General features: G+C 41.7%; 1 protein-coding gene across 3 annotated transcripts in view; it reads right to left on the bottom strand.

The window, feature by feature from the left end:
* PRKN (parkin RBR E3 ubiquitin protein ligase) overlaps positions 1–25436 on the bottom strand; it is a 1272474-nt gene that overhangs the window by 106945 nt on the left and 1140093 nt on the right. The gene's annotated exons all lie outside the window — the stretch shown is intronic.

Raw genomic sequence — 25436 nt, 5'->3', positions numbered from 1 at the left:
TGTGATGGAAGTCTAAGAAGATGCGGCTGAAAGGGGGCTGGCCCGGCAAGCGAGAAGGAGGCTGGTGGAGGAAGGAGCGGCCACCAGGAGTGGAAGGAGTGGTAAAGGACCTAAACCCAGGTGGTTTGTCTTATTTTCTTCATCTTTGCCCAGTATTTGCGTCTGTAGACGTTCTCCTAGTTTAATCGAAGCCTAGTCTATCTAGACACATCAGATCAAAGAGCGGCCTGAAGATACTCACCTTTAATAATTTACCTATACAACTTCCATTGAGCTCTAATCACCATGCCTGGGAAAGACCCAATTTCCAGCGCTCTCTGGTTTGTAAGCGGGTGTTTTTCTGTGGAGATACCACAGACGGAGGTATTTGTAGGGCCTGATTTGGAATTCAGTTAGTATTGCAGCACATGCTTTTCCATTACCGAGAAGCTAATGACTATCTAAATTAGGTATATGGCCCAAAGCAAAGATAAGGTGGTTAGTATGTCTGACCAGTCATTAAAGTGTGTCTTTCTGGAAAAATATCCTCTCAAGTGAAATGACACCATGATGCTCTATCAGCAGTTTAGCTAACCCTTATTAAAAGGTCTGCTCTGAATGTCTCCCCAGGGCAATCACAGAAAAAAAATGTAATATGTCGTTAGTAGAAGTTGACTTGCTGAAAAATCAGCTGAATTAGTTGAGAATTGCTGCTAAAACATTCTGTAGCTGGCAAATATCACTCTGATTCTCCAGAGAATGGTGGCAATAAAATACGCAGAATATGTTTTGCATCCCAAAGTTGGCATTCTTGAAATAATCAATGATTTTTTTTGCAAAGTCGCCCTAATATCTCTTGTACACACCGACCGTAGCCTGAGGCTGATAATGTGCTGTTTTCTTAGAATTCTTTTGCTCAATTTGTTTACTTGTGAGGTAGAGCACTTACAAAAACAGGGAGATACACAGATGTTGGAAGTCCTGGGTGGAGCAGTTGACATCGGACATGCCAGGAAAGGCCACCTGATGCAAGTACTTATCTAAATAGCATATAAAGAAAAAAGTACCTTATTGCAAATAGGTATTGGTAACTGAGCATAAAAAAGTTCCAAGGTCAGGAGTTCCTGTCACGGTTCAGTGGAAAGGAATCTGACTAGTATCCATGAGGATGCAGATTCGATCCCTAGCTTTGCTCACTGGGTTAAGGATCTGGCTTTGCCGTGAGCTGTGGTGTAGGTCGCAGATGCGGCTTGGATCCCGCGTTGCTGTAGCTGTGGTATAGGCCGGCACCTGCAGCTCAGATTCAAGCCCTAGCCTGGGAACCTCCCTATGCCACAGGTTCGGTCCTTGAAAGTTTTTTTTTTTTTTTTTTTTTTCCCCAAGGTCAGAGTGAGCACTTGGGTGGGATAGTCCATGAAAGATTATTGAAGAAGTGCCATGATGCGCCCAGCAGAATTTCTGAGGCATCCAGCTTTGGTGCGGTCCCTGGAAGGTGACCGCCAGCTCAGTGACACCTTCAGCTGGTGCTTCTCCTAAAATTTCTACTCCTCTCCACATTACCGAGGATTCCCTAAGGTTCTCAGCTTTCAGAATCCTTCTTCTTCTCTTCTACCTGGCTTATCCTTCCTGACCACGCCTCCGCCTAATCTGCGGTAGAAGTGTGTTTTCTAGATGTCCGTTGAGTCCAGGCAGATATTAGAGATCCTAAATCAGCTCTTTAATTGTGCCTGACCATGCGATCCACCCTTGACTTTGGATGGACTGTATTTAGGATTCGGTGATTCTTTCTGAAGATGCCAACTACCAAGATCGGAGGGATCTTTGTATCAACCTGAATTTCATCTACTGGATGATTTTTCCTGACCAGTTTGGTATTCAGATATAGAACATTCTAATTTCTCAGTCCTCACAAACGGAAACGTTACAGTTAAAAGTCCAAAATGTTTTGTGCTCTTTTAAAAATTTTACTTTATTTTTAAATTAAATTATTTTATGTTTGCTTTTCAGGGCCAGATGTGGGGCATATGGAAGTTCTTGGGCTAGGGGTCAGGGCTGTGGCTGTTGGCCTACACCAGAGCCACAGCAATGTGGGATCCGAGCTGCATCTGCTACCTACCTTGCAGCTCACAGCAACACTGGCCAAGGATCAAACCTGCCTCCTCATGGATCCCAGTTGGGTTCATTACCACTGAGCCATGATGGGAACTCTCTGCCTTGTGCTCTTAGAAAGCTGCATGAATCATTGACTTGAGCACCATGGAACGTCTAGCACCGTGGAACACGGAAGAGGTGGCAGCAACAGAGACAGCAGTTTGAGATCAGTCTTTGTAAATGCAGTTAAGACCTGCTTGAATGGGATCTGCTTCAGGCCGTGGTGCCTCAGGGCACCACTGACCATGCTTGCAAGAGTGGACTGCTTCCTGCCATGGCTCATCTGGAAGGATGATGTGTTTTCTGGCTTGTTTCCCTTTGTAATGACAACTCCTTATTTTATTTTATTTTCCTTTTTTGCTCACACCCGAGTCATATGGAAATTCTCAGGCCAGTGATCCAATCCAAGCCAGAGCCATGCCCTATGCCACGGCTGTAGCAATGCTGGATCCTTAACCCACTGCGTAGGGCTGGGGAGCTTATGGGAGGCTCCACAGAGACAAGCCAGATCATTAATTCACTGTGCCCCAGTGAGAGCTCCTGGTAATGACAACTTCTTAATATTAGGATTTTCTTTTTTTATCATCTCACAGCCGATGTACACTTTCACAGTTCCTGCTGCTAGTCTGCTGGAGATGAATTGTCAGCTTTTGTCTGTCTGAACATGTCATTTTGAGGGGCCTTTATTTTGAGGAATATTTTTGGCCAGATATAGAATTTTAGTACAGCAATTTTTTTTCCCCAATACTTTACAGGAGTCATTCTCTGTTTCCTGCCTTCATTATTTTTGATGTAGATGCATCAGGCCTCCTTCTTACCATTGTTTTCCTGTATGTAAAGTATCTTTCTTTCCTGTGGCAGATGTTAAAATTATCTCTTTATCTTGGTTTTTCAGCATTTTGACTATGATTTGTTTAGGTATGGTGTTCTTTGTACTGATCCTAATTGGGATTCACGGTGCTTTTTGAATTTGTGGTTTGATGCTTTTCATCAATTTTGGGAAAAATTCAACTATTATGTCTTCGAATATTTCCTCTACCTCGGTCTTTCTTTTGTATTCTACTTGGATTCCAACTACGTGCGTGTTGGACTGTTTCATGTTGTCCTGCAGATCTTGGATGTTTTGTTTGATTTCCATCACTTTCTTCTGCTTGATGCTTCTGTTTGAATAGTTTATATTGCTCTCCCTTCAAGATCACCCATACGTTCCTCTGCTGTTCAGACTTATGTTAATCCATTGAAAGACTTAATCAATCCTGATGACATACATTTTTATTTCTAGTATTTCCAACTGGTTCTTTTTAATGGTTTTCCTCTCTCTGCGGAAATTTCCTATTTAAACAAAGTTTCTATTACTTAACACATATGTTTTAGAAAGCTTAAAGTTATTCTTTTTTTTTTTAATTTTTTACTTTTTAGGACAGCAACCACAGCATACGGAGGTTCCCAGGCTAGGGGTCCAATTGGAGATATAGCTGCTGGCCTACACTACAGCCATAGCAACATCAGATCCAAGCTGTGTCTGTGACCACACCACAGCTCACAGCAACACCAGATCCTTAACCCACTGAGCGAGGCCAGGGATGGAACCCGCAACCTCATGGTTCCTAGTCGGATTCATTTCTGCTGAGCCAGGATTGGGACTCCAAGAATGCTTAAAGTTATTACTAAATCTATGTTCAATAGTCTTCATTTCTGTGCTTGGTCCTACTTCTGTGAACTATTTCCTCTCTTGACTGTAGATCAGATTTTCTTGCTTCTTTGTATTTTGCCTAATTAAAAAAATTGTATGCCAGACATTGCGTATAAAAGAATAGTGGAAACCAAATTAAATAGCATTTATTCCCAGGAGAGGGAAGTGGTTGCCTCTTTTCATTTCAAACTATCAGGGTGGGCTGTTGAGTCAATTTACTCTGTAATCAAGGCGGATGTGGCCTTTGTTGCAGCCTCAGCTAGATTCAGTTCACCACTCACTTCAAACGTTTCCAGGGAAGGACCAGGTCTCTCCTTCAGCAGGGCTTTGGATTTACATATGATGAGGCTCTAAAAACCTATTTTTTATAGCCTAGATTTCAGCTTTTCTAATCATAAGAGGTCTTATGCTGCTTTAAGCCTGCATGTCAGCATTTTGGTCACTTTATAGAATTCTCTTTGCTTCCTTGACTTTCTGTGCCACAGATGATCTATAGCCATATTGCTATCCTGGACCAGCCTCCGAAGGGCCACTTCGGTGCACTCAGTGAAAGCCTAGGTTACACACGGGTATTTGTCTCAACTCTCCTGCTCTGCCCCTGAACTTTGGAAGCTGTTGCCTTATACTCTGTGAAGGCCAGGTGTGCCTGGAGGGCTGTCTCTTATTCTCCTGCTTAGTTCTCAGTCTTTGGCAAACTTGCCCCTGAGTTCAGATTCATTATTTGGTTGGGGCATCTTCAGTTTCTACTTTGTCTCTTCAGACCATGTATATCTATTCAACATCCTTTAAAATTTCAGCCAGTTTCTCCTTCCTTTGTGGCAGGTTTTTCTTTTTCTTATTGCCTTGCCAGGTTTGAAAGCATCCATGCATTTTTTCTTTTCTCCTCTTTCGTAATTTTGTCCATTTAGTTTTCTTTTCAATCTCAGATCTCTCATGGGTTAAAACAATTCCTGGAAATGTATATCCTGTTTGACTTGTTCTTTCTGTTATTGTGGGAACGTAGAAACCATTTCCAAGTTTTCTCTTTAGTTTACTGATTCCCATTTTTGCATTCATCCCCTCTGATCTGCTTAGGTAGAAGCTTAAAGGGTTCTACTTACTCAACTAAGAGGCTGTGAATATTGGGATTTCAAAGCACAGTTTGCATATTAAAAGATAAGTCAGAACATCTCTGAGATGTGCCCTCCTTTCTGGTAAGGAATACTTTCAAAGTAAGAAGCAGCTCAACCTAAAAGCAATATGCAGCTATGTTCCCACAGCAAGTGTGTGTTCATACACACAGAAATACCAAGACATGCTTTCTGGCAGGGGATGGAGAATTATTTTAAAGCCGTCAAGGACATCATGAAACAGAGAAGACTCACAGGGTCCTCTCGGGGGAATGTGGCTCTCAGTCTTAGGTACAAGCTGCTTCCTTTCTGTGACACCGGGCAAAGCTAGATAATGCTGGATTTTAATTCTCCTTTTCCTGTTTTAGAAGCAAAGCATTCTTTTTCAGGTCTAGGAATGGACTCTAGTCAAGAGACGAATCTGGAGCTCCTATCGGCATTAGAGATCTCATATGCAAACTGACCTTCTCTCTGCCATGTGTTCCATGTCCTAGAAACTACACTTGTTTGTTTGTCACTAGTTTCACTTTTTTTCCCCTCAGTGTTGCCTCTGGATTAAGAAGCCTCTTTCATTACTGCTCATCAGTGTCCTGCTGCTGAGGGAACCATTTGTGCTGATGAATAGCTGTCTTTTTAAATGTACTGAGAAAGAGGCATTTTGAGAGAGGCTTCTTCTGTCTATGCCCTTTAGTCTTGATGATAACTTATTTATTCATCAATAAATATTGTGAAGAGCAGTCTGATATACATATATATATGTGGAGTGTAGACACAGTTCCAGCCCACAGAGAGCATATAAATTATTAACTTCGGATGAGTTCAGTTCAGTATACACTTACCAACTTCTCATATGTTCTGGGCATAAGGCACAATGATTAGTCAGATGGGCTCCTTTCCATAAGCTTCTGGTCCAATGGAGAAGACATAAAAATAATTTCAGTGCAGTGCTTTAAAATGCAGATTGCTATGGAATGCGGATGGGGAGATGATGAGCCTTATCTGGGAATACAGGTAAAGGCTTTCTGGTGATGATGATGCTTAAGGCTGTGTGGGAGCCAGTCAGGAGCGCAGAGATCACTACTACCTCCCAGTATCCTCTCCTATCTGTTCTCCTCTCCTTCCGCATGAACAGAATTCAACGATGTGCCCAGCGAAGGACCCCTTTTCCCAGCTTTCCTTGCACTAGGGCTGGCCCATGAGCTCTATATACGCAGAAGGTTTCTGTGGGGCTCCCAGGAAGCCACATGCTCAGAGATGGTTTAGCAAGAAAGGACCTGAGTCCCTGGAGACCATGGAGGTCCCACATTGTCCCTCGATTTCATACTTGTAGTCTTCCTTTATGTGAAAATGAACAAACTTCCATTCCTTCTAATTATCCTACCCTCCATTTTTTTTTTCCCAGCCAAACTTAATGATAACCCCCAAACCGATATACCAGGGAATTGAGGCTGGGGAAAGAGAGAAGGTGGTAGGTCTGGGAGGGGTAGCCCATGAAGACTTTGTATGAGCCGAGGCACCATAACAAGCGGAGTGGGCACCCTTTGTATATAATGTGGGAGCTGGAGTGTGGTGGGGAATGAGGCTGGTGCGGTGGCAGAGGGGCCCCCCACGCCAGGCTAAAGAACACGAGCTTTCTTCTACTGGCTGGTGGAGGTGATGTCAAGATCAGTTTTCATCTACGAAGGTCAATCTAGGAGAAGGAGAGAGAATGGACTTGGGAGAGGCTTGGTATGTATACAATAGGTTACTAGACACATCAGGATAAAGCACAACCCTATTCAGATACATGCGACCATGTGACTGAATATCTCAGGCATCATGGTGAGAGAAAGGAGCCAAACAAAAAAGAGTATATATGCCATGTGACTTTTTTTAGAAGTTTAGACACAGGCAAAACTGATGGATGATGCTAGGGGTCAGAATCAGTGGTCACAGCTAACTGGGAAGGCAATGAGGTTGGCTTCTGGGACGCTGTCAATGCTTGACCGTTGACATATACATGTAGTCCATCATATATGTATGTTCTCGTGGGAAGCGGATGGGTGCCAGTCAGCAGGCACCTTAGTTCAGCTGCTCCCCACTCTGTACCTTGAGAGTATGTACATTCCAGGACGCCTGTGCCCTACCTGGTAACCACACCTGTAGGAAGTAAGGGACTATTTTTACTAGAGTAAACACAAGATCCTCCAGAGAAGAAATCTTTAATCTATTTCCCACTCTCTTGCCTCCAAAACAGAGGCAAGGGGAGAATTTTCAGGCTGGAAAATTAAAAAAAAAAATTGTAGTCCCATTAAAAAGGGCAATGGAGACAGAGTGAATTCTGAATGGAGACAGAATGGAGGAGTAAGTGGACCAGGGCTTGGAGGCTGAGGTCTACAGAACAAGCAGGGCTTGGCTCCATGGCGGGACTCCACATACGCTTCTTTTAAGTAATTCAATTATAGAGTTATGGGTTATATGTTGCCATCATGGCTGTAACCGACTCTGGGTGCCACCAAAGAAGGCAACTAGATTGGTATTGCCTTGGTGATCTGGAGAGGCTGATGGAGTCCAGAGGAGGGAAGAAACTTCTAAGAATGAACAAACCAGAACCTCCAGGCCCAAGAGGAGGCAGCATCAGCAGAGGGAGTTTTCACACTGCCCATGCCTGCTTTCCATGACCCGTGGTCTGCAGCGACTGAGCCTTACACAAAAACACCGAGTGCCTGCAGAGCCTTGAACGAACCATCCACCAGAATGAACACCGTTTCCTTAACCATCAATGCTACTTTCCTCCATGAGAGCCATGTTCCCCAAATACATATAAAGCTGATTAGAACATTATACTACTATCATAATTAGCATTTTAAATACTAGAGAAAAAATAATCAGAGGCAGTTGTTTAAAGAACTCCTTCAAGACTTCTTCTATACAATAAAGAATATTGAGCACCTAAATAACCACTTGATGATTTAGCTTTTTGTATGTAATTTTCTTTGTCATTATGTCTCTTCCTGACTGTAAACAGTTGTATTTGCTGTAACTAGACTTGGGTCCTTTGTCTTGATTCCACTTTATACTCATTCCCTATCTACTGATGTGTGCTATTAATATTTTTAGGAATTTAAGATTAAAAAATACATTAATTATATATTTTTTTCTTTGTAAGGTTGCACTCGTAGCACATGGAAGGTCCCAGGCTAGGGGACAAATCAGAGATGCAGCTGCTGGCCTATACAACAGCCATAGCAACATCAGATCTGAGCCACATCTGCAACCTACACGACAGCTTGTGGCAATGCTGGATCCTTAACCCACTGAGCGAGGCCAGGGATTGCACCTGCATCTTCATGGACACAATGTCGGGTCTTAACATGCTGAGCCACAGCAGGATCTCCCAAAGATATGTAATATTATATATATAAACATATAAAAGAATATATATATTGTTTACTAAGTCTGTCCATCATCTATGATTCTTTTAATATTCATGTCAGGAAGGCCAAGGTTTAACTGAGGCATCACCACAGTCTAAGGATCCATCCCCCTTCCCTCCCTTCCATGGCCTGTGGATTAATTGACTCTTTATGAAAAACACGGATGACCAGAGCGCCCAGTTTGGGGTACTCACATAAGCTCCTCTCAAGAAACGGGAAACTCAAGAACTGCATTTATGCGTTTGCCTCAAGTTGTCTGTGTGGTTACAGTTTAAGGCCCTCACTGTCACTGTCAACCCAGATGTCACTGTAGTCTTTGGTCTGCACGTCCAGACCAAAGACTAAGTTCATGAAGCAAGAGAGCTGACTACAGGCAAGGCTACTTCCTTTTACATCAAGACCTGGATGTGTACAGAGGGGCGCTCCTCACTAGCCAGGTGAGATTCCTTGGTGTCTTTCCTCGAGCAAATGCTCCCAGTAGTCCAACTTGGTTTGTTGTGGTCAGCAGAACAATGCCCCTCACCCCCCTCTGCCCCTGCCAACATGTCTGCATCCTAACCCCTGCAGTCTGTGTAGACAGCATCTTACGTGGCAAAAAATACTCCGTGGGTGTAAGCTAATGATCTTGAGGCTGAGTGTCTATCTGCCTTCAGACAGAGTTTCAGTACCCAGAATGCCAAGCTGCCTTGTCCAGATGGCCTTGGGCCCGACCCCAGGGCTGTGTGGGCAGCTTCCACCTCCATCCTTCTGAGGTTTGACCTGTCTCACCAGCAGTGTGCTACCCCCAGCCCCAGGGAAAACGAAGATGCTGCTGGGTGTGGGAGACGTGGATAGACGTCAGTCTGCAGGCCGGGTGTCCACCTGTGTGTGTGCAAGGATCCTTCTAGACAGGGCAGGGCTGACCAGATGAGGAGACTGGTCTGGAGTGGGGCAGGGGCTCTCTCAGATCCACCACATTCTAGTAAAGAATTCTCAGGGGTTGGCGAATTCTAAATTAGACTCTCACTCCCCAGATCCTTAGGAAGGTGTATTAGTCCTCCAGGTAAAGAGGATAGGATATATTTGATTTGACAGGTTGCTGGCTTGATTTATAATTTTTAAATATTCAAATGTGGGTTCCATGCGGTTGCATTTGTTTGCTTATCGGGTTCTGCAAACATTAGGACTGGACTCAATCATTGCCTCTTACCAAAGTGAGAGACAGCAGAAGACCAGGAGACAGAGACAAAGAGTGGAAGAAACAGAAAAAAATGTCCTCTAAAAAAAAAGCCTAGAAAGAAATACAGAAAATACTCGTCGAGTTTACAATTTCTGGGTTTTTGGGGGATTGTGTTTGTGCTCGTCACAGATGTACATAAGCAGTTCTATAATCAGAAGAATATTTGTTCATGAATTCAAAGACACAGGTATTTTAAGTGCTAGTCTAAGGTCATCTCTAGGCTAGACATTGGAAGGATGCAAAAGCTGAACCCACACCAACCGAAACACGGCACCTTCAGTAAAGAGGAAGGAAGCAGTGGGGACTCGTGGGGCAGGTACTGAGGAAGGCATCTCTTAAACATTTTAGTAACGACTTGAAAATAGACATGGCTGGAAAGAGGAACTAATTTATATGATCTTGAATTGGAAGGTATAGTGAAGAAGGAAGCATTGGGGACTCATGGGGCAGGTACTGAGGAAGGCATCTCTTAAACATTTTAGTAACGACTTGAAAATAGACATGGCTGGAAAGAGGAACTAATTTATATGATCTTGAATTGGAAGGTATAGTGAAAAAAGTATCAGGACTCAAAAGCATCTCCGGTAATCTGAATTCATGGCTTAATCTAACAAGATTAACAGCACATACTTTTAAGGAGTGGTAAGTCCCAATACCTGAATGTATATAATAGAAAAACTGGCTGTAGTATTTATGGTAGCATGTGTAATAAAGAGAATTAATAGTATAGCTAACCAAAATTAATCTTTGGTAACATTAAAAGAAAGATGAAACACAGAATGAAGAAATGGAATGTTTTCCTTTGTCTGCTGTGGCAAGGCTTCACCTGCACTCTGTTTAATCTTAACATCATCTTTGGGGTCATTAAAAAACACTGAAGCAGATGGAAAAATTCCCTTTTATCAGAGCAAGTTTTAGAAAAGCGAATCTCCGGTATTAATTGTGTTAAGAAGAAGGGGCCTAGTATGTCTGTTGGGTGGAGTGGGTGATAGTCTGCAGTTAGCAATGGATGCCATGATGTCCAAACCTGTTTCTTATTTTCACAGTAGGACTAGGGCTTCCTGAGTACTCTGGGACATTAGAGGGAGGTTGAGTTTATTCGTATATATGTGGCTTTCCAGTATTCTTGTCTACGATTTGTTTCTTTCTTTTTTTTCTTTTTTTTTTGTCTTTTGCCTTTTCTAGGGCCGCTCCCATGGCACATGGAGGTTCCCAGGCTAGGGGTTGAATCAGAGCTTTAGCCACCGGCCCACACCACAGCCACAGCAACGCAGGATCCGAGCCTCGTCTTCGACCTACACCACAGCTCACGGCAACGCTGGATCCTTAACCCACTGAGCGAGGCCAGGGATCCAACCCGCAACCTCATGGTTCCTAGTCGGATTCGTTAACCACTGCGCCACGACGGGAACTCCTACAATTTGTTTCTTGATCATTATGAAGAAGGTGAGTCAAAGACAACGCCCTGGTTTAATGTTCTCATTCCAACTCAGCAGAAATGTTGTGTGCACTGATACTTTTTCAAAAAATTTTTTACAGATTTTTTCTATTACAGTTGATTTACAATGTTTTGTCAATGTCGGCTATGCAGCAAAGCGACCCAGTCATACGTATTTATCCACACATTCTTTTTCTCACTGCACCGATGTGTTTTTAAACAGGAAGATTTAATTTTAACTTGCTTATATTAAATGTATTGACTTGTTATTTTAATGCATCAGTAAGGAAGCCCACATTCCCCATCACAAACTTAATTTTATTGTTTTTATAACTGGGTTTCTTTTGGATTTTATGTATTTAATCTTATTCCTTTAGGAAATATTACTCTAAGATAACGTCTAAAGTTTCTTTCTTTCATTTTTTTTTTTTTTAAAGCCAAACTGCCAAAGGGGTTCATAGAACGCAATAGCTAAGAACTCCTTTAGCTGGAGTTTGATATTTTACATTAAAAAATGAGATTCGGAAGAAAAGTTGCTGCTAGTGACACATCTTTGGAAAATCATAATTAGAGAATTTCGTGGTATTTAGTAATTTTCCCTTCTAAGATCTTCCTCGTGAGGTCACTATTTACAATTGGGAGATGTTTTAAAAGAGAACCCAGCTCGTATACATAACCTGAACATTTTAAAAGTTTTGTCCTGAGAAAGATGCAAATATTTACGTCTCCAACTCTCATGTTAAATTTTTTTCTAAAAGCAGAAGCTGTTATTGAGGGCTCCCCACTGCTGATGACTGATTAAAAAGGCCATTCACAATGGCCACCAGGGAAAGGACAGTTGTGGGGACGTCGGGGCTGCTGGGAGGCGGAAGGTCCTGCCGGCGGTCTCCTTGGCACGTGTAATTCAGCCACGGTGATCAATTTCTGAGAACGCTGGAGACGTGTCGGAAGCGGTGGGACATTGCTGCCCTCTTTGGCTCTCACTGGGATGTTTCATAATTACAATGAAATGAGACCCTGCTGCGCCATCTCCCACCCTCCGCGAAGATGTTACCTGGCATGAAAAGGAAGGCAGCGGAAATCAAGAGTCAGCTTCCGAGGCTGTGCTCACGGAATAACCGGTGGGTGAGCCGAGGTGAAACGGCTTTCATGCAAACCAACACATGCGGTTCTAATTAGGCAGTGAGACCGGCAATGAAGTGCACGTGATGTCTGTTAATTAACTTGGATGCTGTTGGATAGAGAGGTGTCCTGAGGAAAAGCCAAGAGCCTTTAACTCACCAGTGCGGTTAATTATTAGAGAACACTGTTCCTGTGGAAGTTCCTACCAGGCATTTCAAATAGAGATTATTTTGCTTTTAACAATGTCAAAAATCTTAAGTGACTCTTCTGCCAGGCTAACGGCAGCTTGGATGGGTGGCGAAAAGATGGCTGGGAATTTTCTTTAGTCCCAGGTTCATGCAGAGAGGGGACGGAGATGGTCCTTTAATTCAGCTGCAGAGTAGAACAAATTCACCTGATCATAGAAGATGGGACCGGATAAACTGCTTTGGGGTTTTCATACAGGATACTGTAGAAATAATTTGTATTTTTCAGCATGACAAAGAGAAACCATGGTCATGGTCCTAGAAGGCATAAGCGTCCTTAGTATGAGAACTGTCTCGCTAATGGCCCAAGTTCTCTGAAAAAGGTTGATGCAGCGCCTTTGCTCTGCAGTGTAATTTGGGAGGGAAGGGCGATCCTTCCGCCTGGGTCAAACGTAGACGGAGAAGATGGGGACCAGTCTCTAAAGCAAGAAAGAATGACGTGAAAAGCAGCTTTAAACCGACAGCTTGGTGAAGGCATAACGCAGTAATGGGTAGTACCTGAGCTGTATCACAGTGGCCTGAATTAACAAAGATAAATTGCAATGCCTTCTGTCTTAGCTCTTCTGAAGACAAAGGAATGACAATATAGATGGACAGATTAAGGACTCTTCTTCCAAGGTTTGGGACATGGTTAATTTACTCACAAGGAGGATGGCCACGTGATTTATCGTTTTTATAGCACAATTCTGAGAATGAAAGGGAACATAATAGCGGGTACTAGAGAACAGCAGGTATAAATACCAGCTTGTTTTGGGCAAAATGGGATGCGTGTGTGTCACCACGTCTCCCTCATAGTTCCATAATTCCATGTTGCTTATTCATATACATTATGCTCCTCCTTATGGTACTGTGTTCATGCGCATGTAAATTAACCTATGACGGTTGTATAATTTTATTATTATTAATAAAATAACACAATTAGACCATGTTATAAAATACTTAAGTAGTATTAACAATTGCTATTGACCATCATTACACTCACATATACATGAAGAGCTTACAAAATACTTTTTTCTTTTTGTCTTTTCTAGGGCTGCACCCATGGCATATGGAGGTTCCCAGGCTAGGGGTTGAATCAGAGCTGTAGCCGCTGGCCTACACCACAGCCACAGCAACGCAGGATCCGAGCCACGTCTGCAACCTACACCACAGCTCATGGCCACGGATCCCCAACCCACTGATCAAGGCCAGGGATCAAAACTGCAACCTCCCTAGTCAGATTCGTTAACCACTGAGCCACAATGGGAACTCCCAAAATACTTTGGAAAGAGTTATTTCAATTACTCCTCAACATAACTGGTAAAAAAATCCTGCATGATTTATCAAATAAGCAAGCCAATAAGTTTTATGTAGGTACCCTAACACAATGTTATAAAGCCATTAAGTAAAATAAATATTCAGAATAATCTGTAATAAGTGGCAATATAATTTTACTTCTGTTCATGGATTCCGAGAGTAACCTGATAGAGTTTTATGCATGAGCATATTTTTTAGAACTTTGCTTATAATAGCAAATATTTACAGTTGGGGAAGTGGGGTCAGCATCCCGGCACAGGGAGACACACCCTCCTGGTCTCTCTCCTTGTATCTGCAACAAGCGAAACATCCACAGTTCAACAAGGATGCATGCCTCTGCCCAACACGCCAGGATGCCAGGCAGATCCGCATTTCTGATCAGCTAAAGGTGGGTGGGCTGGAAGACAAAGAGCAAGTGGTGCTAGGGGAACAGCAGAGGCGGTGCCTCAAACCTGGTCCTCCAGCTGTGGTCGCCGAGCCCATAGCCCCAGAGAACCTGGCAGCCGCAAGGCAGGTGGTGCACACAACTCCAGCCTACTGGCCACAGCGGTGCCTATGGCCATAGGTAACTGGGCAGCAGCAGCAATGGGGTCTGGGACCCCATTTCTCCAGACATAGAGGCACCCACAACTCTGGGTTCCTGCCCTCTCACCTGTAGCTGTGGGGCCCACAAACCTTACAGCACTGGACATGGAACAGCTGCCTGCCTGATCCTGTTCTCCTGCTCGCTGCAACTCAGGGAGAGGGGTACATAGCGGAAGAGCCCACCATCCCAGTGCTCCAGGAGGCTGCACCATTGACACTGGCAGCAGCAGGCCACCATGACCCCAGGCTCAAGAAGCAACAGTGAGGATAAGGGGTGACACTTCTGATAGAGGTATAACGGGTGGAAAATGCTGACTTTCAAATCTATACTGAGGCCGCTCAGGTAAGAGAAACTAAAAACGTGTGCGATAGCGCCGCCTACTGGAAGGCAAGAGAAAGGCCTCTAATTTTTGACCTGTTGAATAAATAGACTCTGGTAGAAAGGTGTTCCCACTTCAAACAGGCTGCCAGAGAAACAACTCTTGAAGCACCAAGAACGAGAGTGACACTACAACAAAGAGAAAATGACAGGTCTTTAGAAACCAAACTTAAAACCCACAGAATATTGCAATCTGATAGAGAATTTAAAATAACTGTCATGAAGAAACTCAACAAGCTGTAAGAAAACTGAGAAAGGCAGTTAAATGAGCTCAGGAATGAAATGCATGAACAGAAGGAACACTTCACCCAAAAGACTGAAACTCTGAAGAGGAACGAGACAGATGTTCTGGAGCTGAAGAAATCAACAAACAAGGTGAAGAATACATTCTTTGGAAACAGTGCAGACGAGGTGGAAGAGAGAATGGGTGAGCTTGAAGACAGAAATCTAGAAATGATGCAGGCAGAAGAAGGAAGGGAGATAAGATACAAAAAGATGAGGAGGCATTTCTGTCGCAGCTCAGAGGAAACAAATGGGACTAGCATCCATGGGGATGCAGCTTCCATCCCTGACCTGGCTCACTGGGTTAAGGATCCAGCATTGTGGCGGCTGTGGCGTAGGCCAGCAGCTACAGCTCCAATTTGATCCCTAGCTTGGGAACCTCCATATGCTGTGGATGTGGCCCTAAAAAAAGGCAAAAAAAATTTTAAACAAATAAAAAGATGAGGAAACGCTATCTGACTGTTTCAGAGAGGGGAAGATTAAAGTAATGGGTATTCTAGAAGGAGAAGAGAGGGAAAAGGGAGCTGAGAGTTTATTCAAAAGAATACTATCTGAGAACTCCGCAAACCTGGGGAAGGAGCTGGATATCTGAGTCCCTGAAGCTAAGAGAACACCTCTTTACTTCAACACAAAAAGACCTTCAAGACACATACATTAAAACTATCAAAAGTCAGTGAGACGAAAAGAATTTTAAAGGCAGCTAGAAAACAAAAGGAACCCCCATTAGGCTATCGGCAGATTTCTCAGCAGAAACTCTACAGGCCAGGAGGGAGTGAAATGACATCCTCAAAACACTGAAAGGTGGAAACTGTCAGCCAAGAATACTCTATCCAGCAAAGTTATCATTCACATATGAAGGAGAAATAAAGCCTTTCCCAGACAAATAAAGCTGAGGGCGTTCATCAACACTAGACCTGTCTTACAAGAAATGTTAAAAGGAGCTCTTCCAGCAAAAACAAAAGAGCAAAATACGCAAACCTTGGAGTAAGGTGATAAGTAGACAGGCAGAATCAGAAAATTGCAACCCTTTATCAAAATGCGTTTCTAAAATAGTTTATTATAACATAAAGTTTAATGGGGAAAAAGGCAGGAAAAAATCTATAGATACTTTAGTTTGGTAACAACCTCAGTATAAAAAGGGATAATTTGAGATAAAACATAAAAGGGGAAGATAAAAACAGCAGAAGCCGTACAGGTAAAAGATGATAGGATGCTATCAGCAGAAAAAGGACTATTAATTTTATCTATGAGAAATTTTATACAAACCTCATGGTTACCACAAAACTTAAATCACACAAAAAAGAGAAGAAAAGAAATCACACAAAAAAGACTTTATAGAAAACCACCAATACAAAATGGCAGGGAAAAAAAAAAAAAAAACAAGGAAAGAGGGAGTTCTCGTTGAGGCTCAGTGGAAGTGAGTCTGACTAGCATCCATGAGGATGCAGGTTTGATCCTGGGCCTAGCTCAGTGGGTTAAGGCTCTGGCGCTGCCATGAGCTGTAGTGTAAGTTGCAGATGTGGCTTGGATCTGATGTTGCTGTGGCTGTGGTATAGGCCAGTGGCTATAGCTCCAAATCAACCCCTAGCCTGGGAACCTCCATGTGCCTTGGGGGCGGGCCTAAAAAGTAAAACAAATGAATGAAAAATAGAACTACCATTGGATTCATCAATCCCTCTCCTGGGCATCTATCCAGAGAAAACCATGACTTGAAAAGATACATGTACTCCAATGTCCACTGCAGCACTATATACAATAGCCAAGACATGGAAACAACCTAAATGTCCATTGACAGAGGAGTGGATCAAGAAGATGTGGTACATATACACAATGGAATATTACTCAGCCATTAAAAGGAAAGAAATAACAGCATTTGCAGCAACATGGATGGACCTAGAAATTATCATACTAAGTGAAGTCAGTCAGACAATGAGACACCAACATCAAATGTTAACACTTACATGTGGAATGTAAAAAAAAAGGACACAATGCACTTCTTTGCTGAACAGATACTGATTCACAGACTTTGAAAAACTTATGGTTTTCAAATGAGACAGATTGGAGGGTGGGGGGGGATGGACTGAGGGTTTGGGATGGAAGTGCTATAAAATTTGGTTGTGATGATTGTTGTACAACTATAAATGTAATAAAATTCATTGTCATTTAAAAAAAGGGAGAAAAAAACTGAAAAAAAGGAAGCCCAAAGTCACCAGAAAGAAGGAAATAAAAAAGATTAGAGGAGAAATGAATGAAAGGAGATTAAAAAGACAATAGAAAAGATCAATAAAATCATAGCTAGTTCTTTGAAAAGATAATCAAAATTGACAAACCTCTAGCTAGACTCATTCACTGAGAAAAAAGAGAGACGCCTCTGGCAAATAAACTCAGAAATGAAAGAAGAGAGATAACAATGAATACTGCAGAAGTAGAAAGGACTATAAGAGAATATTATGAACAGCTATATGCCAATGAACTGGACAGCCTAGAAGAGAATTCAGACAAATTCTTAGACCCATACAAACGTCTAAGAATGAATCATGAGAAAAACAGAAAATGAGAAGAGACTCATCACTAGGACAGAGATTGAAACTATAGTCCGGTACTTCCCTCCAAAACAAAAGTCCAAGACCAGATAGCTTCACAAGTAAATTCTACCTAACTTTCAAAGAACATTTAACTCTTACCCTTCTCAAATTCTTCCAAAAAATTGAAGAAGAGTGAACACCTTCTAATGCATTTTACAAGGCCAGCATTACTCTGATACCAAAACCAGATAAAGATAACACATAAAAAAGAAATTACAGACCAATATTTCCAGTGAACATCAATGCAAACATCTTCTACAAAATATGAGCAAGAAAACAGAAAGTATTATGAACCATGATCAAGTGGAATTTATTCAGGGATGCAAGGATGGTTCAACATCTGCAAATCAATGTGATACACCTTGTTAATAAAATGAGAAATAAAAACCACACAATCATCTCAATAGACACACTCTAACTACTCTTATTCACTATAATATTAGAAGTCCTAGCCAAGGCAGTTAGGCAAGGAAAATAAATAAAAGAAATGCAAACTGGAAAGGAAGAAGTAAACGGTCACTATTTGTGGATGATGTGCTTTTAAATACAGAAAACCCTAAAATAAAGATTCCACCAAAAGACTATTAGAAATAATAAACAAATTTAGGTTATTTTGCATCCTGCAATTTTTTTTGTTTTTATTATTTTATTTTATTTTATTTTTGCAGGGTACAAAACAAACATACAAAAATCTATTGCATTTCTGTATGTTAATAATGAGCTTGTAGAAAGAGAAATTAAGAAAACAATCCTCTTTATAGCAGCAACAAAGAGAATTAAAAACCTATGAGCAGGAGTTCCCGTCATGGCGCAGTGGTTAACGAATCCGACTAGGAACCATGAAGTTGCGGGTATGGTCCCTGCCCTTGCTCAGTGGGTTAACGATCCGGCGTTGCCGTGAGCTGTGGTGTAGGTTGCAGACGCGGCTCGGATCCAGCGTTGCTGTGGCTCTGGCGTAGGCCAGTGGCTACAGCTCCAATTCGACCCCTAGCCTGGGAACTTCCATATGCTGCGAGAGCGGCCCAAGAAAATGGCAAAAAGACAAAAAAAAACCCAAAAACAAACAAACAAACAAACAAAAAACCTATGAGCAAATTTAACCAAAGAAGTGAAAGACCTGTACACTGAAAACTATAAGACATTGTTGAAAGAAATTAAAAAAGATAAATAAACATAAAGGTATTCTCTGCTCAGGGATTAGAAGAGTTAACATTGTTAAAATATCCATACTGCCCAAAGCAATCTCCAGATTCAATACAATCCCTATGAAAAGCCCAAGGACAGTTTTCACAGATATAGAACAAAAATTCTAAAATTTATATGGAACCAAAAAACATCTCAAATAGCTAAAACAATTCTGAGAAAAGGGAACAAAGCTGGAGATATCACACTCACTGATTTTAAACTATATGACAAGCACGATCATCAAAGCAGTGTGGTACTGGAAGAAAAACAAATACATAGATCAATGGAATAGAACTGAGAAATAAACTTACACATATATGGACAATAATTTACAACAAAGGAACAAAGAATATACAGTGGAGAAAGGATAATCTCTTCAATAAATGGTTTAGAAAACTGGACAGCTACATGCCAAAAAAAGAAAAAAAAGAAAAAAAAGAAAAAAAAGAAAAAAGAACACTATCCCACACCATACATAAAAATCAACTCGAAATGGATTAAAGAGTTGGATGTAAGACCTAAAACCATAAAAATCCTAGAAGAAAACATAAATAGTATGCTCTTTGACATCAGTGTTGGCAACATCTTTCTAGATGTGTCTCCTCAAGCAAGGGAAACAAAAGCAAAAATAGAGAAATGGGAATACATCAAACTCAAAGGCTTTTTTACAGTAAGGGGACCAACACAACGAAAAGACGACCTAGCTGAATGGGAGAAGGCATATACAAATCATATATCTCATGAGGGATTAATACCCAAAATACATAAAGAACTCAGACAACTCAACAGCAACCCCCCCCAACCACCCCAAACAACTGCATTAAAAAACGGACAGAGTAGCTGAATACTACACACACACACACACACACACACACACACACACACACACACACGGATGGCCAACGGGCACGTGAAAAGATGTTGGACATCATCAATTGTTAAGAAAGTGCAAATTAAAACCAAAATAAGTATCACTTCATGCCTGTTAGAACGGCTCTTATCAAAAAGGCAGGAAATAACAATGTCAAGGATGTGGAGAAAAGGGAATCCTTGTGTGTTGTTTGGAACGTAAGTTGGTATAGCCACTTGGAAAACAGTATGGCGATTCCTCAAAAAAATTAAGAGTAAAACTACCATAGGACTCAGCTATCCCACTTCTGGGTATTTATCAAGAGAATATGAAAACATGAATTCGAAAAGATACATGCACCCCTGTGTTCACGGCAACACTATTTACAACAGCCAAGATATGGAAACAACCTGCCTGCCCATCAATGGATGAATGGCTACAGAAAATATATATACAGAATGCAACAACTTGGCTAAAAAAGAAACAGTGTATGTGTTTGCTTGTACACAGAGTACTTCTGCAGTGATAACAACTGCCAAGTGGTTACCTCTAGGATCTGTAGCTGAGGACTGGAGAACAGCCTTCCAGGTACCAGGTGACACTTACCAGATGATTATTGCATAGTATGATTTTAAAATTACATTGTTATAGTTACATTTATTATCCACATGCCCATGTTATAGTACTTAATTAAACAATATACACAAATTAATATGTGTAATGATACTAGTATTTAAACAGTGTGGATAGGTATCCTAAAATGCCTAGAAAGACAAAATCTAATAGTGAGTCGTGGGATGACTACTGCGTTTCCTATTTTGTGTATTAACTTTATATTTTTCATCTTGTTCGGATGGGTTATAATTATGCATTTATATCTTACAATCAGGAAACCAATTTTGAGAAAGTGTAACAAAGGCATCCGCGGCGCTGGTTTAAGCATTTCCATTTGGTGAGGAAGGATGTAATCCTGATGCAGCAATGACAACCTTCTCAGCATATGCTCCATCCCCAGGGAAGGCAGCAGCCCATGAAATCATGAACTTGTTGGAAAAGAGCAAAATTAAGGATGTCTTTTAAGAGAGGAATTATTTTACTTTCAGATTATTTTGTTTTGTTTTAGGAGAAATTTGAGATCTTAAAACTGACTCCTCTAAAGGATGAGCTATGAACAGCGGGAACCAGTAGGCACTTGATATTTTGTGACCATGTTGGTTCTGTTCACGAGTCACTCCTGCTCTTTGATTTCCAGGCACAGGAAAGAAAGCACTTCCCATCGCCTTGACATTAGACTTGGCTATGTGATTTTCTCTGGATAAGGAAGCGTGAACAGAAGTGACAAGTGTCACCTTCGCAACCTAAATGTCCATCAACAGATGAATGGCTAAAGAGATGTGGTACATATACACAAGGGCATATCACTCAGCCATAAAAGAGAAGGAAAGAATGCCATTTGCAGCAACATGGATGGATCTAGAGATGATGATACTGAGTGAAGTAAGTCAGGCAGAGAAAGACAAATACCATAGGATGTCACTTATGTGGAATCTAAAATATGACACAAATGGACTTATTTGTGAGACAGAAACAGACTCACAGACATAGAAAACAAATTTATGGTTACCAAGGGAGGGAAGGAGATGGGAGAGGGGTACATTAGGAGTTTGGAGAGGAGTAGCAGATGCGAAGCACGGTATATAAAATATATAAACAAGGTCCTACTGTCTAGCACAGGGAACTGTATTTAATATAATAAACCATAATGGAAAGGGCTATGAAAAAGAATATGTGTAAATATGTATAACTGAATCGCTTTGCTGTACACCAGAAACCCACACAACATTGTAAATCATTGTAAACCAACTATACTTTAATTAAAAAAAGGTGACAAGTGTCACTTCTGGGGGGCTGGGTGGGAGCTTTAAGGGCTGGTGCACAATTGTCTCTGTTCATCTCCCTTGAAAGTTCCGGTCAAAATAAATATCCTTCAACCTGGATCCCTGAATGACTAGGATGCATAGAGCACCCTTCTGATGTGTGCTGGACGTGTAGCGTGAGCAAGAACTACACTTAGGTTGTGTAAAGGCACTGAGATTTTGGAGAATTTCTTATTACTGCAGCGTAGCCCAGCTTATCCTGACCATGTAAGTTGTGTAGTCCAGCGCAAAATGAAAATGGAGAGCCCCTTGTTAAAACAACTATTTAACATTTAAAGATGGTGCCAACAGAGCATTAAACCACGTGGGGGCCCTCTGAGTGCAGGACCCTGTGTCACTAAACAGATCACACGTCCAGGAAGGGCCTGATTTTCTCATTTCACCATCACAGTGCTGGAAAATGGGTCCTCACTCCCTTATTTCACACATGAAAAAAACTGAGAGCTTAAGCATCTTGCTAATAACTACCAAGTCAGTGAATGTCAGAAACAGGATTGGATTATACTGGCATTCTTAACATAAGTATTTGATATTATTAACATTAATGGGTCTTTTATGGATTGATGGAGCTTGGCTTCAGGGCCTAAGGAGCCAAGGAGACCATCACAGAAGCAAGACTTAAGACATAGCGAATCCTTTGTAGAAAACCACCTACCCGGACCCTCGACAGAAGATAAGAGTGAAAGTCTAAGTCATTACATACTAAGTCAACACGCTCTTTCACCAGACAGTGTAATTAGTAATTTCAGCCCTTTGTCTGAAGACCTGCATCAGCACATGCTGAAGCGTCTCAATAAAGAAAAGCAGGCACAGCTTTTAATTTCATTGCTATCACTAATTAGCACCAGAGAAACCGTTTTCATAAGCCATGCGCTAACAAGCACTTGGTAACTGGAAGCTGATGGTGCAGCTTTCTCCATGGTAACCAGCGTGGGAAAGAGCAATCCAGAACCGCTGGGGCGGGGGCGGGGGCGGGGGGGGGAAGGGGAGGTTCGGGGGGGGGGTTCCGGGGGGGGGAGGGGGGTTCCGGGGGGGGTTCCGGGGAGGGGAGGGGGCACAGAGCAGGGGCCGTTTGCTCTGAGCAGCCGTGTGAAGAAGCAGGTCACCCCTGCGCTTCTATGTTCTAATCACAAAGACTATCAAAATATTTAAGTCAAGGCAGGGTTTCAAATTACATACATTCATACCACATCCATTCATGCACTGAAATATGCCGTATATATTCCTAAAAGCTATGCCAAATGTATAGGAGCTATTGTTACAAAAGCTCATCCAATTAAAGGCACTGGGTTTTTCTTGGGGAATTCCTAACCCTCCTTCTTTTTTTTTTTTTTTTGGCTTTTTGCTATTTCTTTGGGCCGCTCCCGCGGCATATGGAGATTCCCAGGCTAGGGGTCGAATCGGAGCTGTAGCCACCGGCCTACGCCAGAGCCACAGCAACGCGGGATCCGAGCCGCGTCTGCAACCTACACCACAGCTCACGGCAACACCGGATCGTTAACCCACTGAGCAAGGGCAGGGACCGAACTCGCAACCTCATGGTTCCTAGTCGGATTCGATAACCACTGCGCCAGGACGGGAACTCCCTAACCCTCCTTCTAAGTAATGTTTCCTTCTATGTCCTGGCTATGAAGGAGGAGTCACAGGGTACAGAAGCGTCAGGAAAGGCAAGAAAAGAAAATTTGCCTCACAAAGAGCATAGGTAGTTTATTGGGTAATAAAAAAGGCAGATGGCATTTAATCATGGGTTTCTAGATCCGAAATATTATTAGTCTATTCGATCTCTGTATTATTTTTCGTCATTGGCTACGACTTAAAAACACATTCACAAAACAGCCAAATCTGGTGTCCTTTTCTTCTCTTTTCCGAAAAACTCGGTTTGGGTAATTGTTCAAGCAAACAAACAAATAAATAGGGAAGAAGGAAGAGGGAAGGAAAGAAGGGAGGAAGAGAAAATGAAAGGAAAAAATCCAGTTTGTTCCATGGGCTTTAGAAAATTAGTGTGATACTGCTAAATAAGAAGCAGTTTCACATGAGAAGAGAGTGTAACAATATCATGATTTGCCAATGAGGCATTTGACACCCACTTAAAAGGAAAAAGATAGGTAATTTTCAAAGAAATAGTGTATCCCAATTAAAATTGTTAATGTACACATCCATTTCTGCAAACTATACAAAGAGATGATAACGTAGGATAAAAACAAGAATTTAACTCGTATGACTCAATGGACTTTACATCACAAGATACATTTAAAGTTTTTTTAATTATTTATTGTTATTTTTTTCCCACCATACAGCAAGGGGGTCAGGTTATCCTTACATGTATACATTACAATTACATTTTTCCCCCAGCCTTTGTTCTGTTGCAACATGAGTATCTAGACAAAGTTCTCAATGCTACTCAGCAGGATCTCCTTGTAACTCTATTCTAAGTTGTGTCTGAGAAGCCCAAGCTCCCGATCCCTCCCACTCCCTCCCCCTCCCATCAGGCAGCCACAAGTCTCTTCTCCAAGTCCATGATTTTCTTTTCTGAGATGTTCATTTGTGCTGGATATTAGATTCCAGTTATAAGTGATATCATATGGTATTTGTCTTTGTCTTTCTGGCTCATTTCACTCAGTATGAGGTTCTCTAGCTCCATCCATGTTGCTGCAAATGGCATCATGTCATTCTTTTTGATGGCTGAGTAGTATTCCATTGTGTATATATACCACCTCTTCTGAATCCAATCATCTGTCGATGGACATTTGGGTTGTTTCCATGTCTTGGCTATTGTGAATAGTGCTGCAATGAACATGCGGGTGCATGTGTCTCTTTTAAGTAGAGTTTTGTCCGGATAGATGCCCAAGAGTGGGATCGCAGGGTCATATGGAAGTTCTATGGATAGATTTCTAAGGTATCTCCAAACTGTTCTCCATAGTGGCTGTACCAGTTTACATTCCCACCAACAGTGCAGGAGGGTTCCCTTTTCTCCACACCCCCTGCAGCACTTGTTATTTGTGGATTTATTAATGATGGCCATTCTGACTGGTGTGAGGTGATATCTCATGGTAGTTTTGATTTGCATTTCTCTTATAATCAGTGATGTTGAGCATTTTTTCATGTGTTTGTTGGCCATCTGTATATCTTCTTTGGAGAAATGTTTATTCAGGTCTTTTGCCCATTTTTCCATTGATTGATTGGCTTTTTTGCTGCTGGGTTGTATAAGTTGTTTATATATTCTAGAGATTAAGCCCTTGTCAGTTGCATCATTTGAAACTGTTTTCTCCCATTCTGTAAGTTGTCTTTTTGTTTTCTTTTGGGTTTCCTTTGCTGTGCAAAAGCTTTTCAGTTTGATGAGGTCCCATGGGTTTATTTTTGCTCTACTTTAGATTGCTTTGGGAGACTGACCTGAGAAAATATTCATGATGTTGATGTCAGAGAGTGTTTTGCCTATGTTTTCTTCTAGGAGTTGGATGGTGTCCTGTCGTATATTGAAGTCTTTCAGCCATTTTGAGTTTATTTTTGCGCATGGTGTGAGGGTGTGTTCTAGTTTCATTGCTTTGCATGCAGCTGTCCAGGTTTCCCAGCAATGCTTGCTGAATAGACTTTCTTTTTCCCATTTGATGTTCTTGCCTCCCTTGTCAAAGATTAATTGACCATAGGTGTCAGGGTTTATTTCCGGGTTCTCTCTTCTGTTCCATTGGTCTGTCTGTCTGTTTTCATTTAAAGTTTTAATAGTCATTTTAGGAAGAGTGTAACAGAACATTTACTTACCACTTTTTAATATGTGCGGACCACTTAGAGACTATTTGTTGGTAGCTAGTATATTAGGTTATGACAGGATCAGAATAAGTTTCTCCTTCAAGGACCTTATAGAGAGGTGACCTCATCCTTACTGTTAAATCAAGAAAGCAATTGTTATCAATACGAATGTGAGTAGATACAGCGATAATAGGGATGAGTATTTTGAGAGAGAGCGCGAG

The sequence above is a fragment of the Phacochoerus africanus genome, chromosome 2 (genome assembly GCF_016906955.1).
Source record: "Phacochoerus africanus isolate WHEZ1 chromosome 2, ROS_Pafr_v1, whole genome shotgun sequence".
In the NCBI taxonomy this organism is placed as follows: domain Eukaryota; kingdom Metazoa; phylum Chordata; class Mammalia; order Artiodactyla; family Suidae; genus Phacochoerus; species Phacochoerus africanus.
Note: the sequence above shows the minus strand (reverse complement) of the source record. Positions and strands in the feature narration are given on the sequence as shown.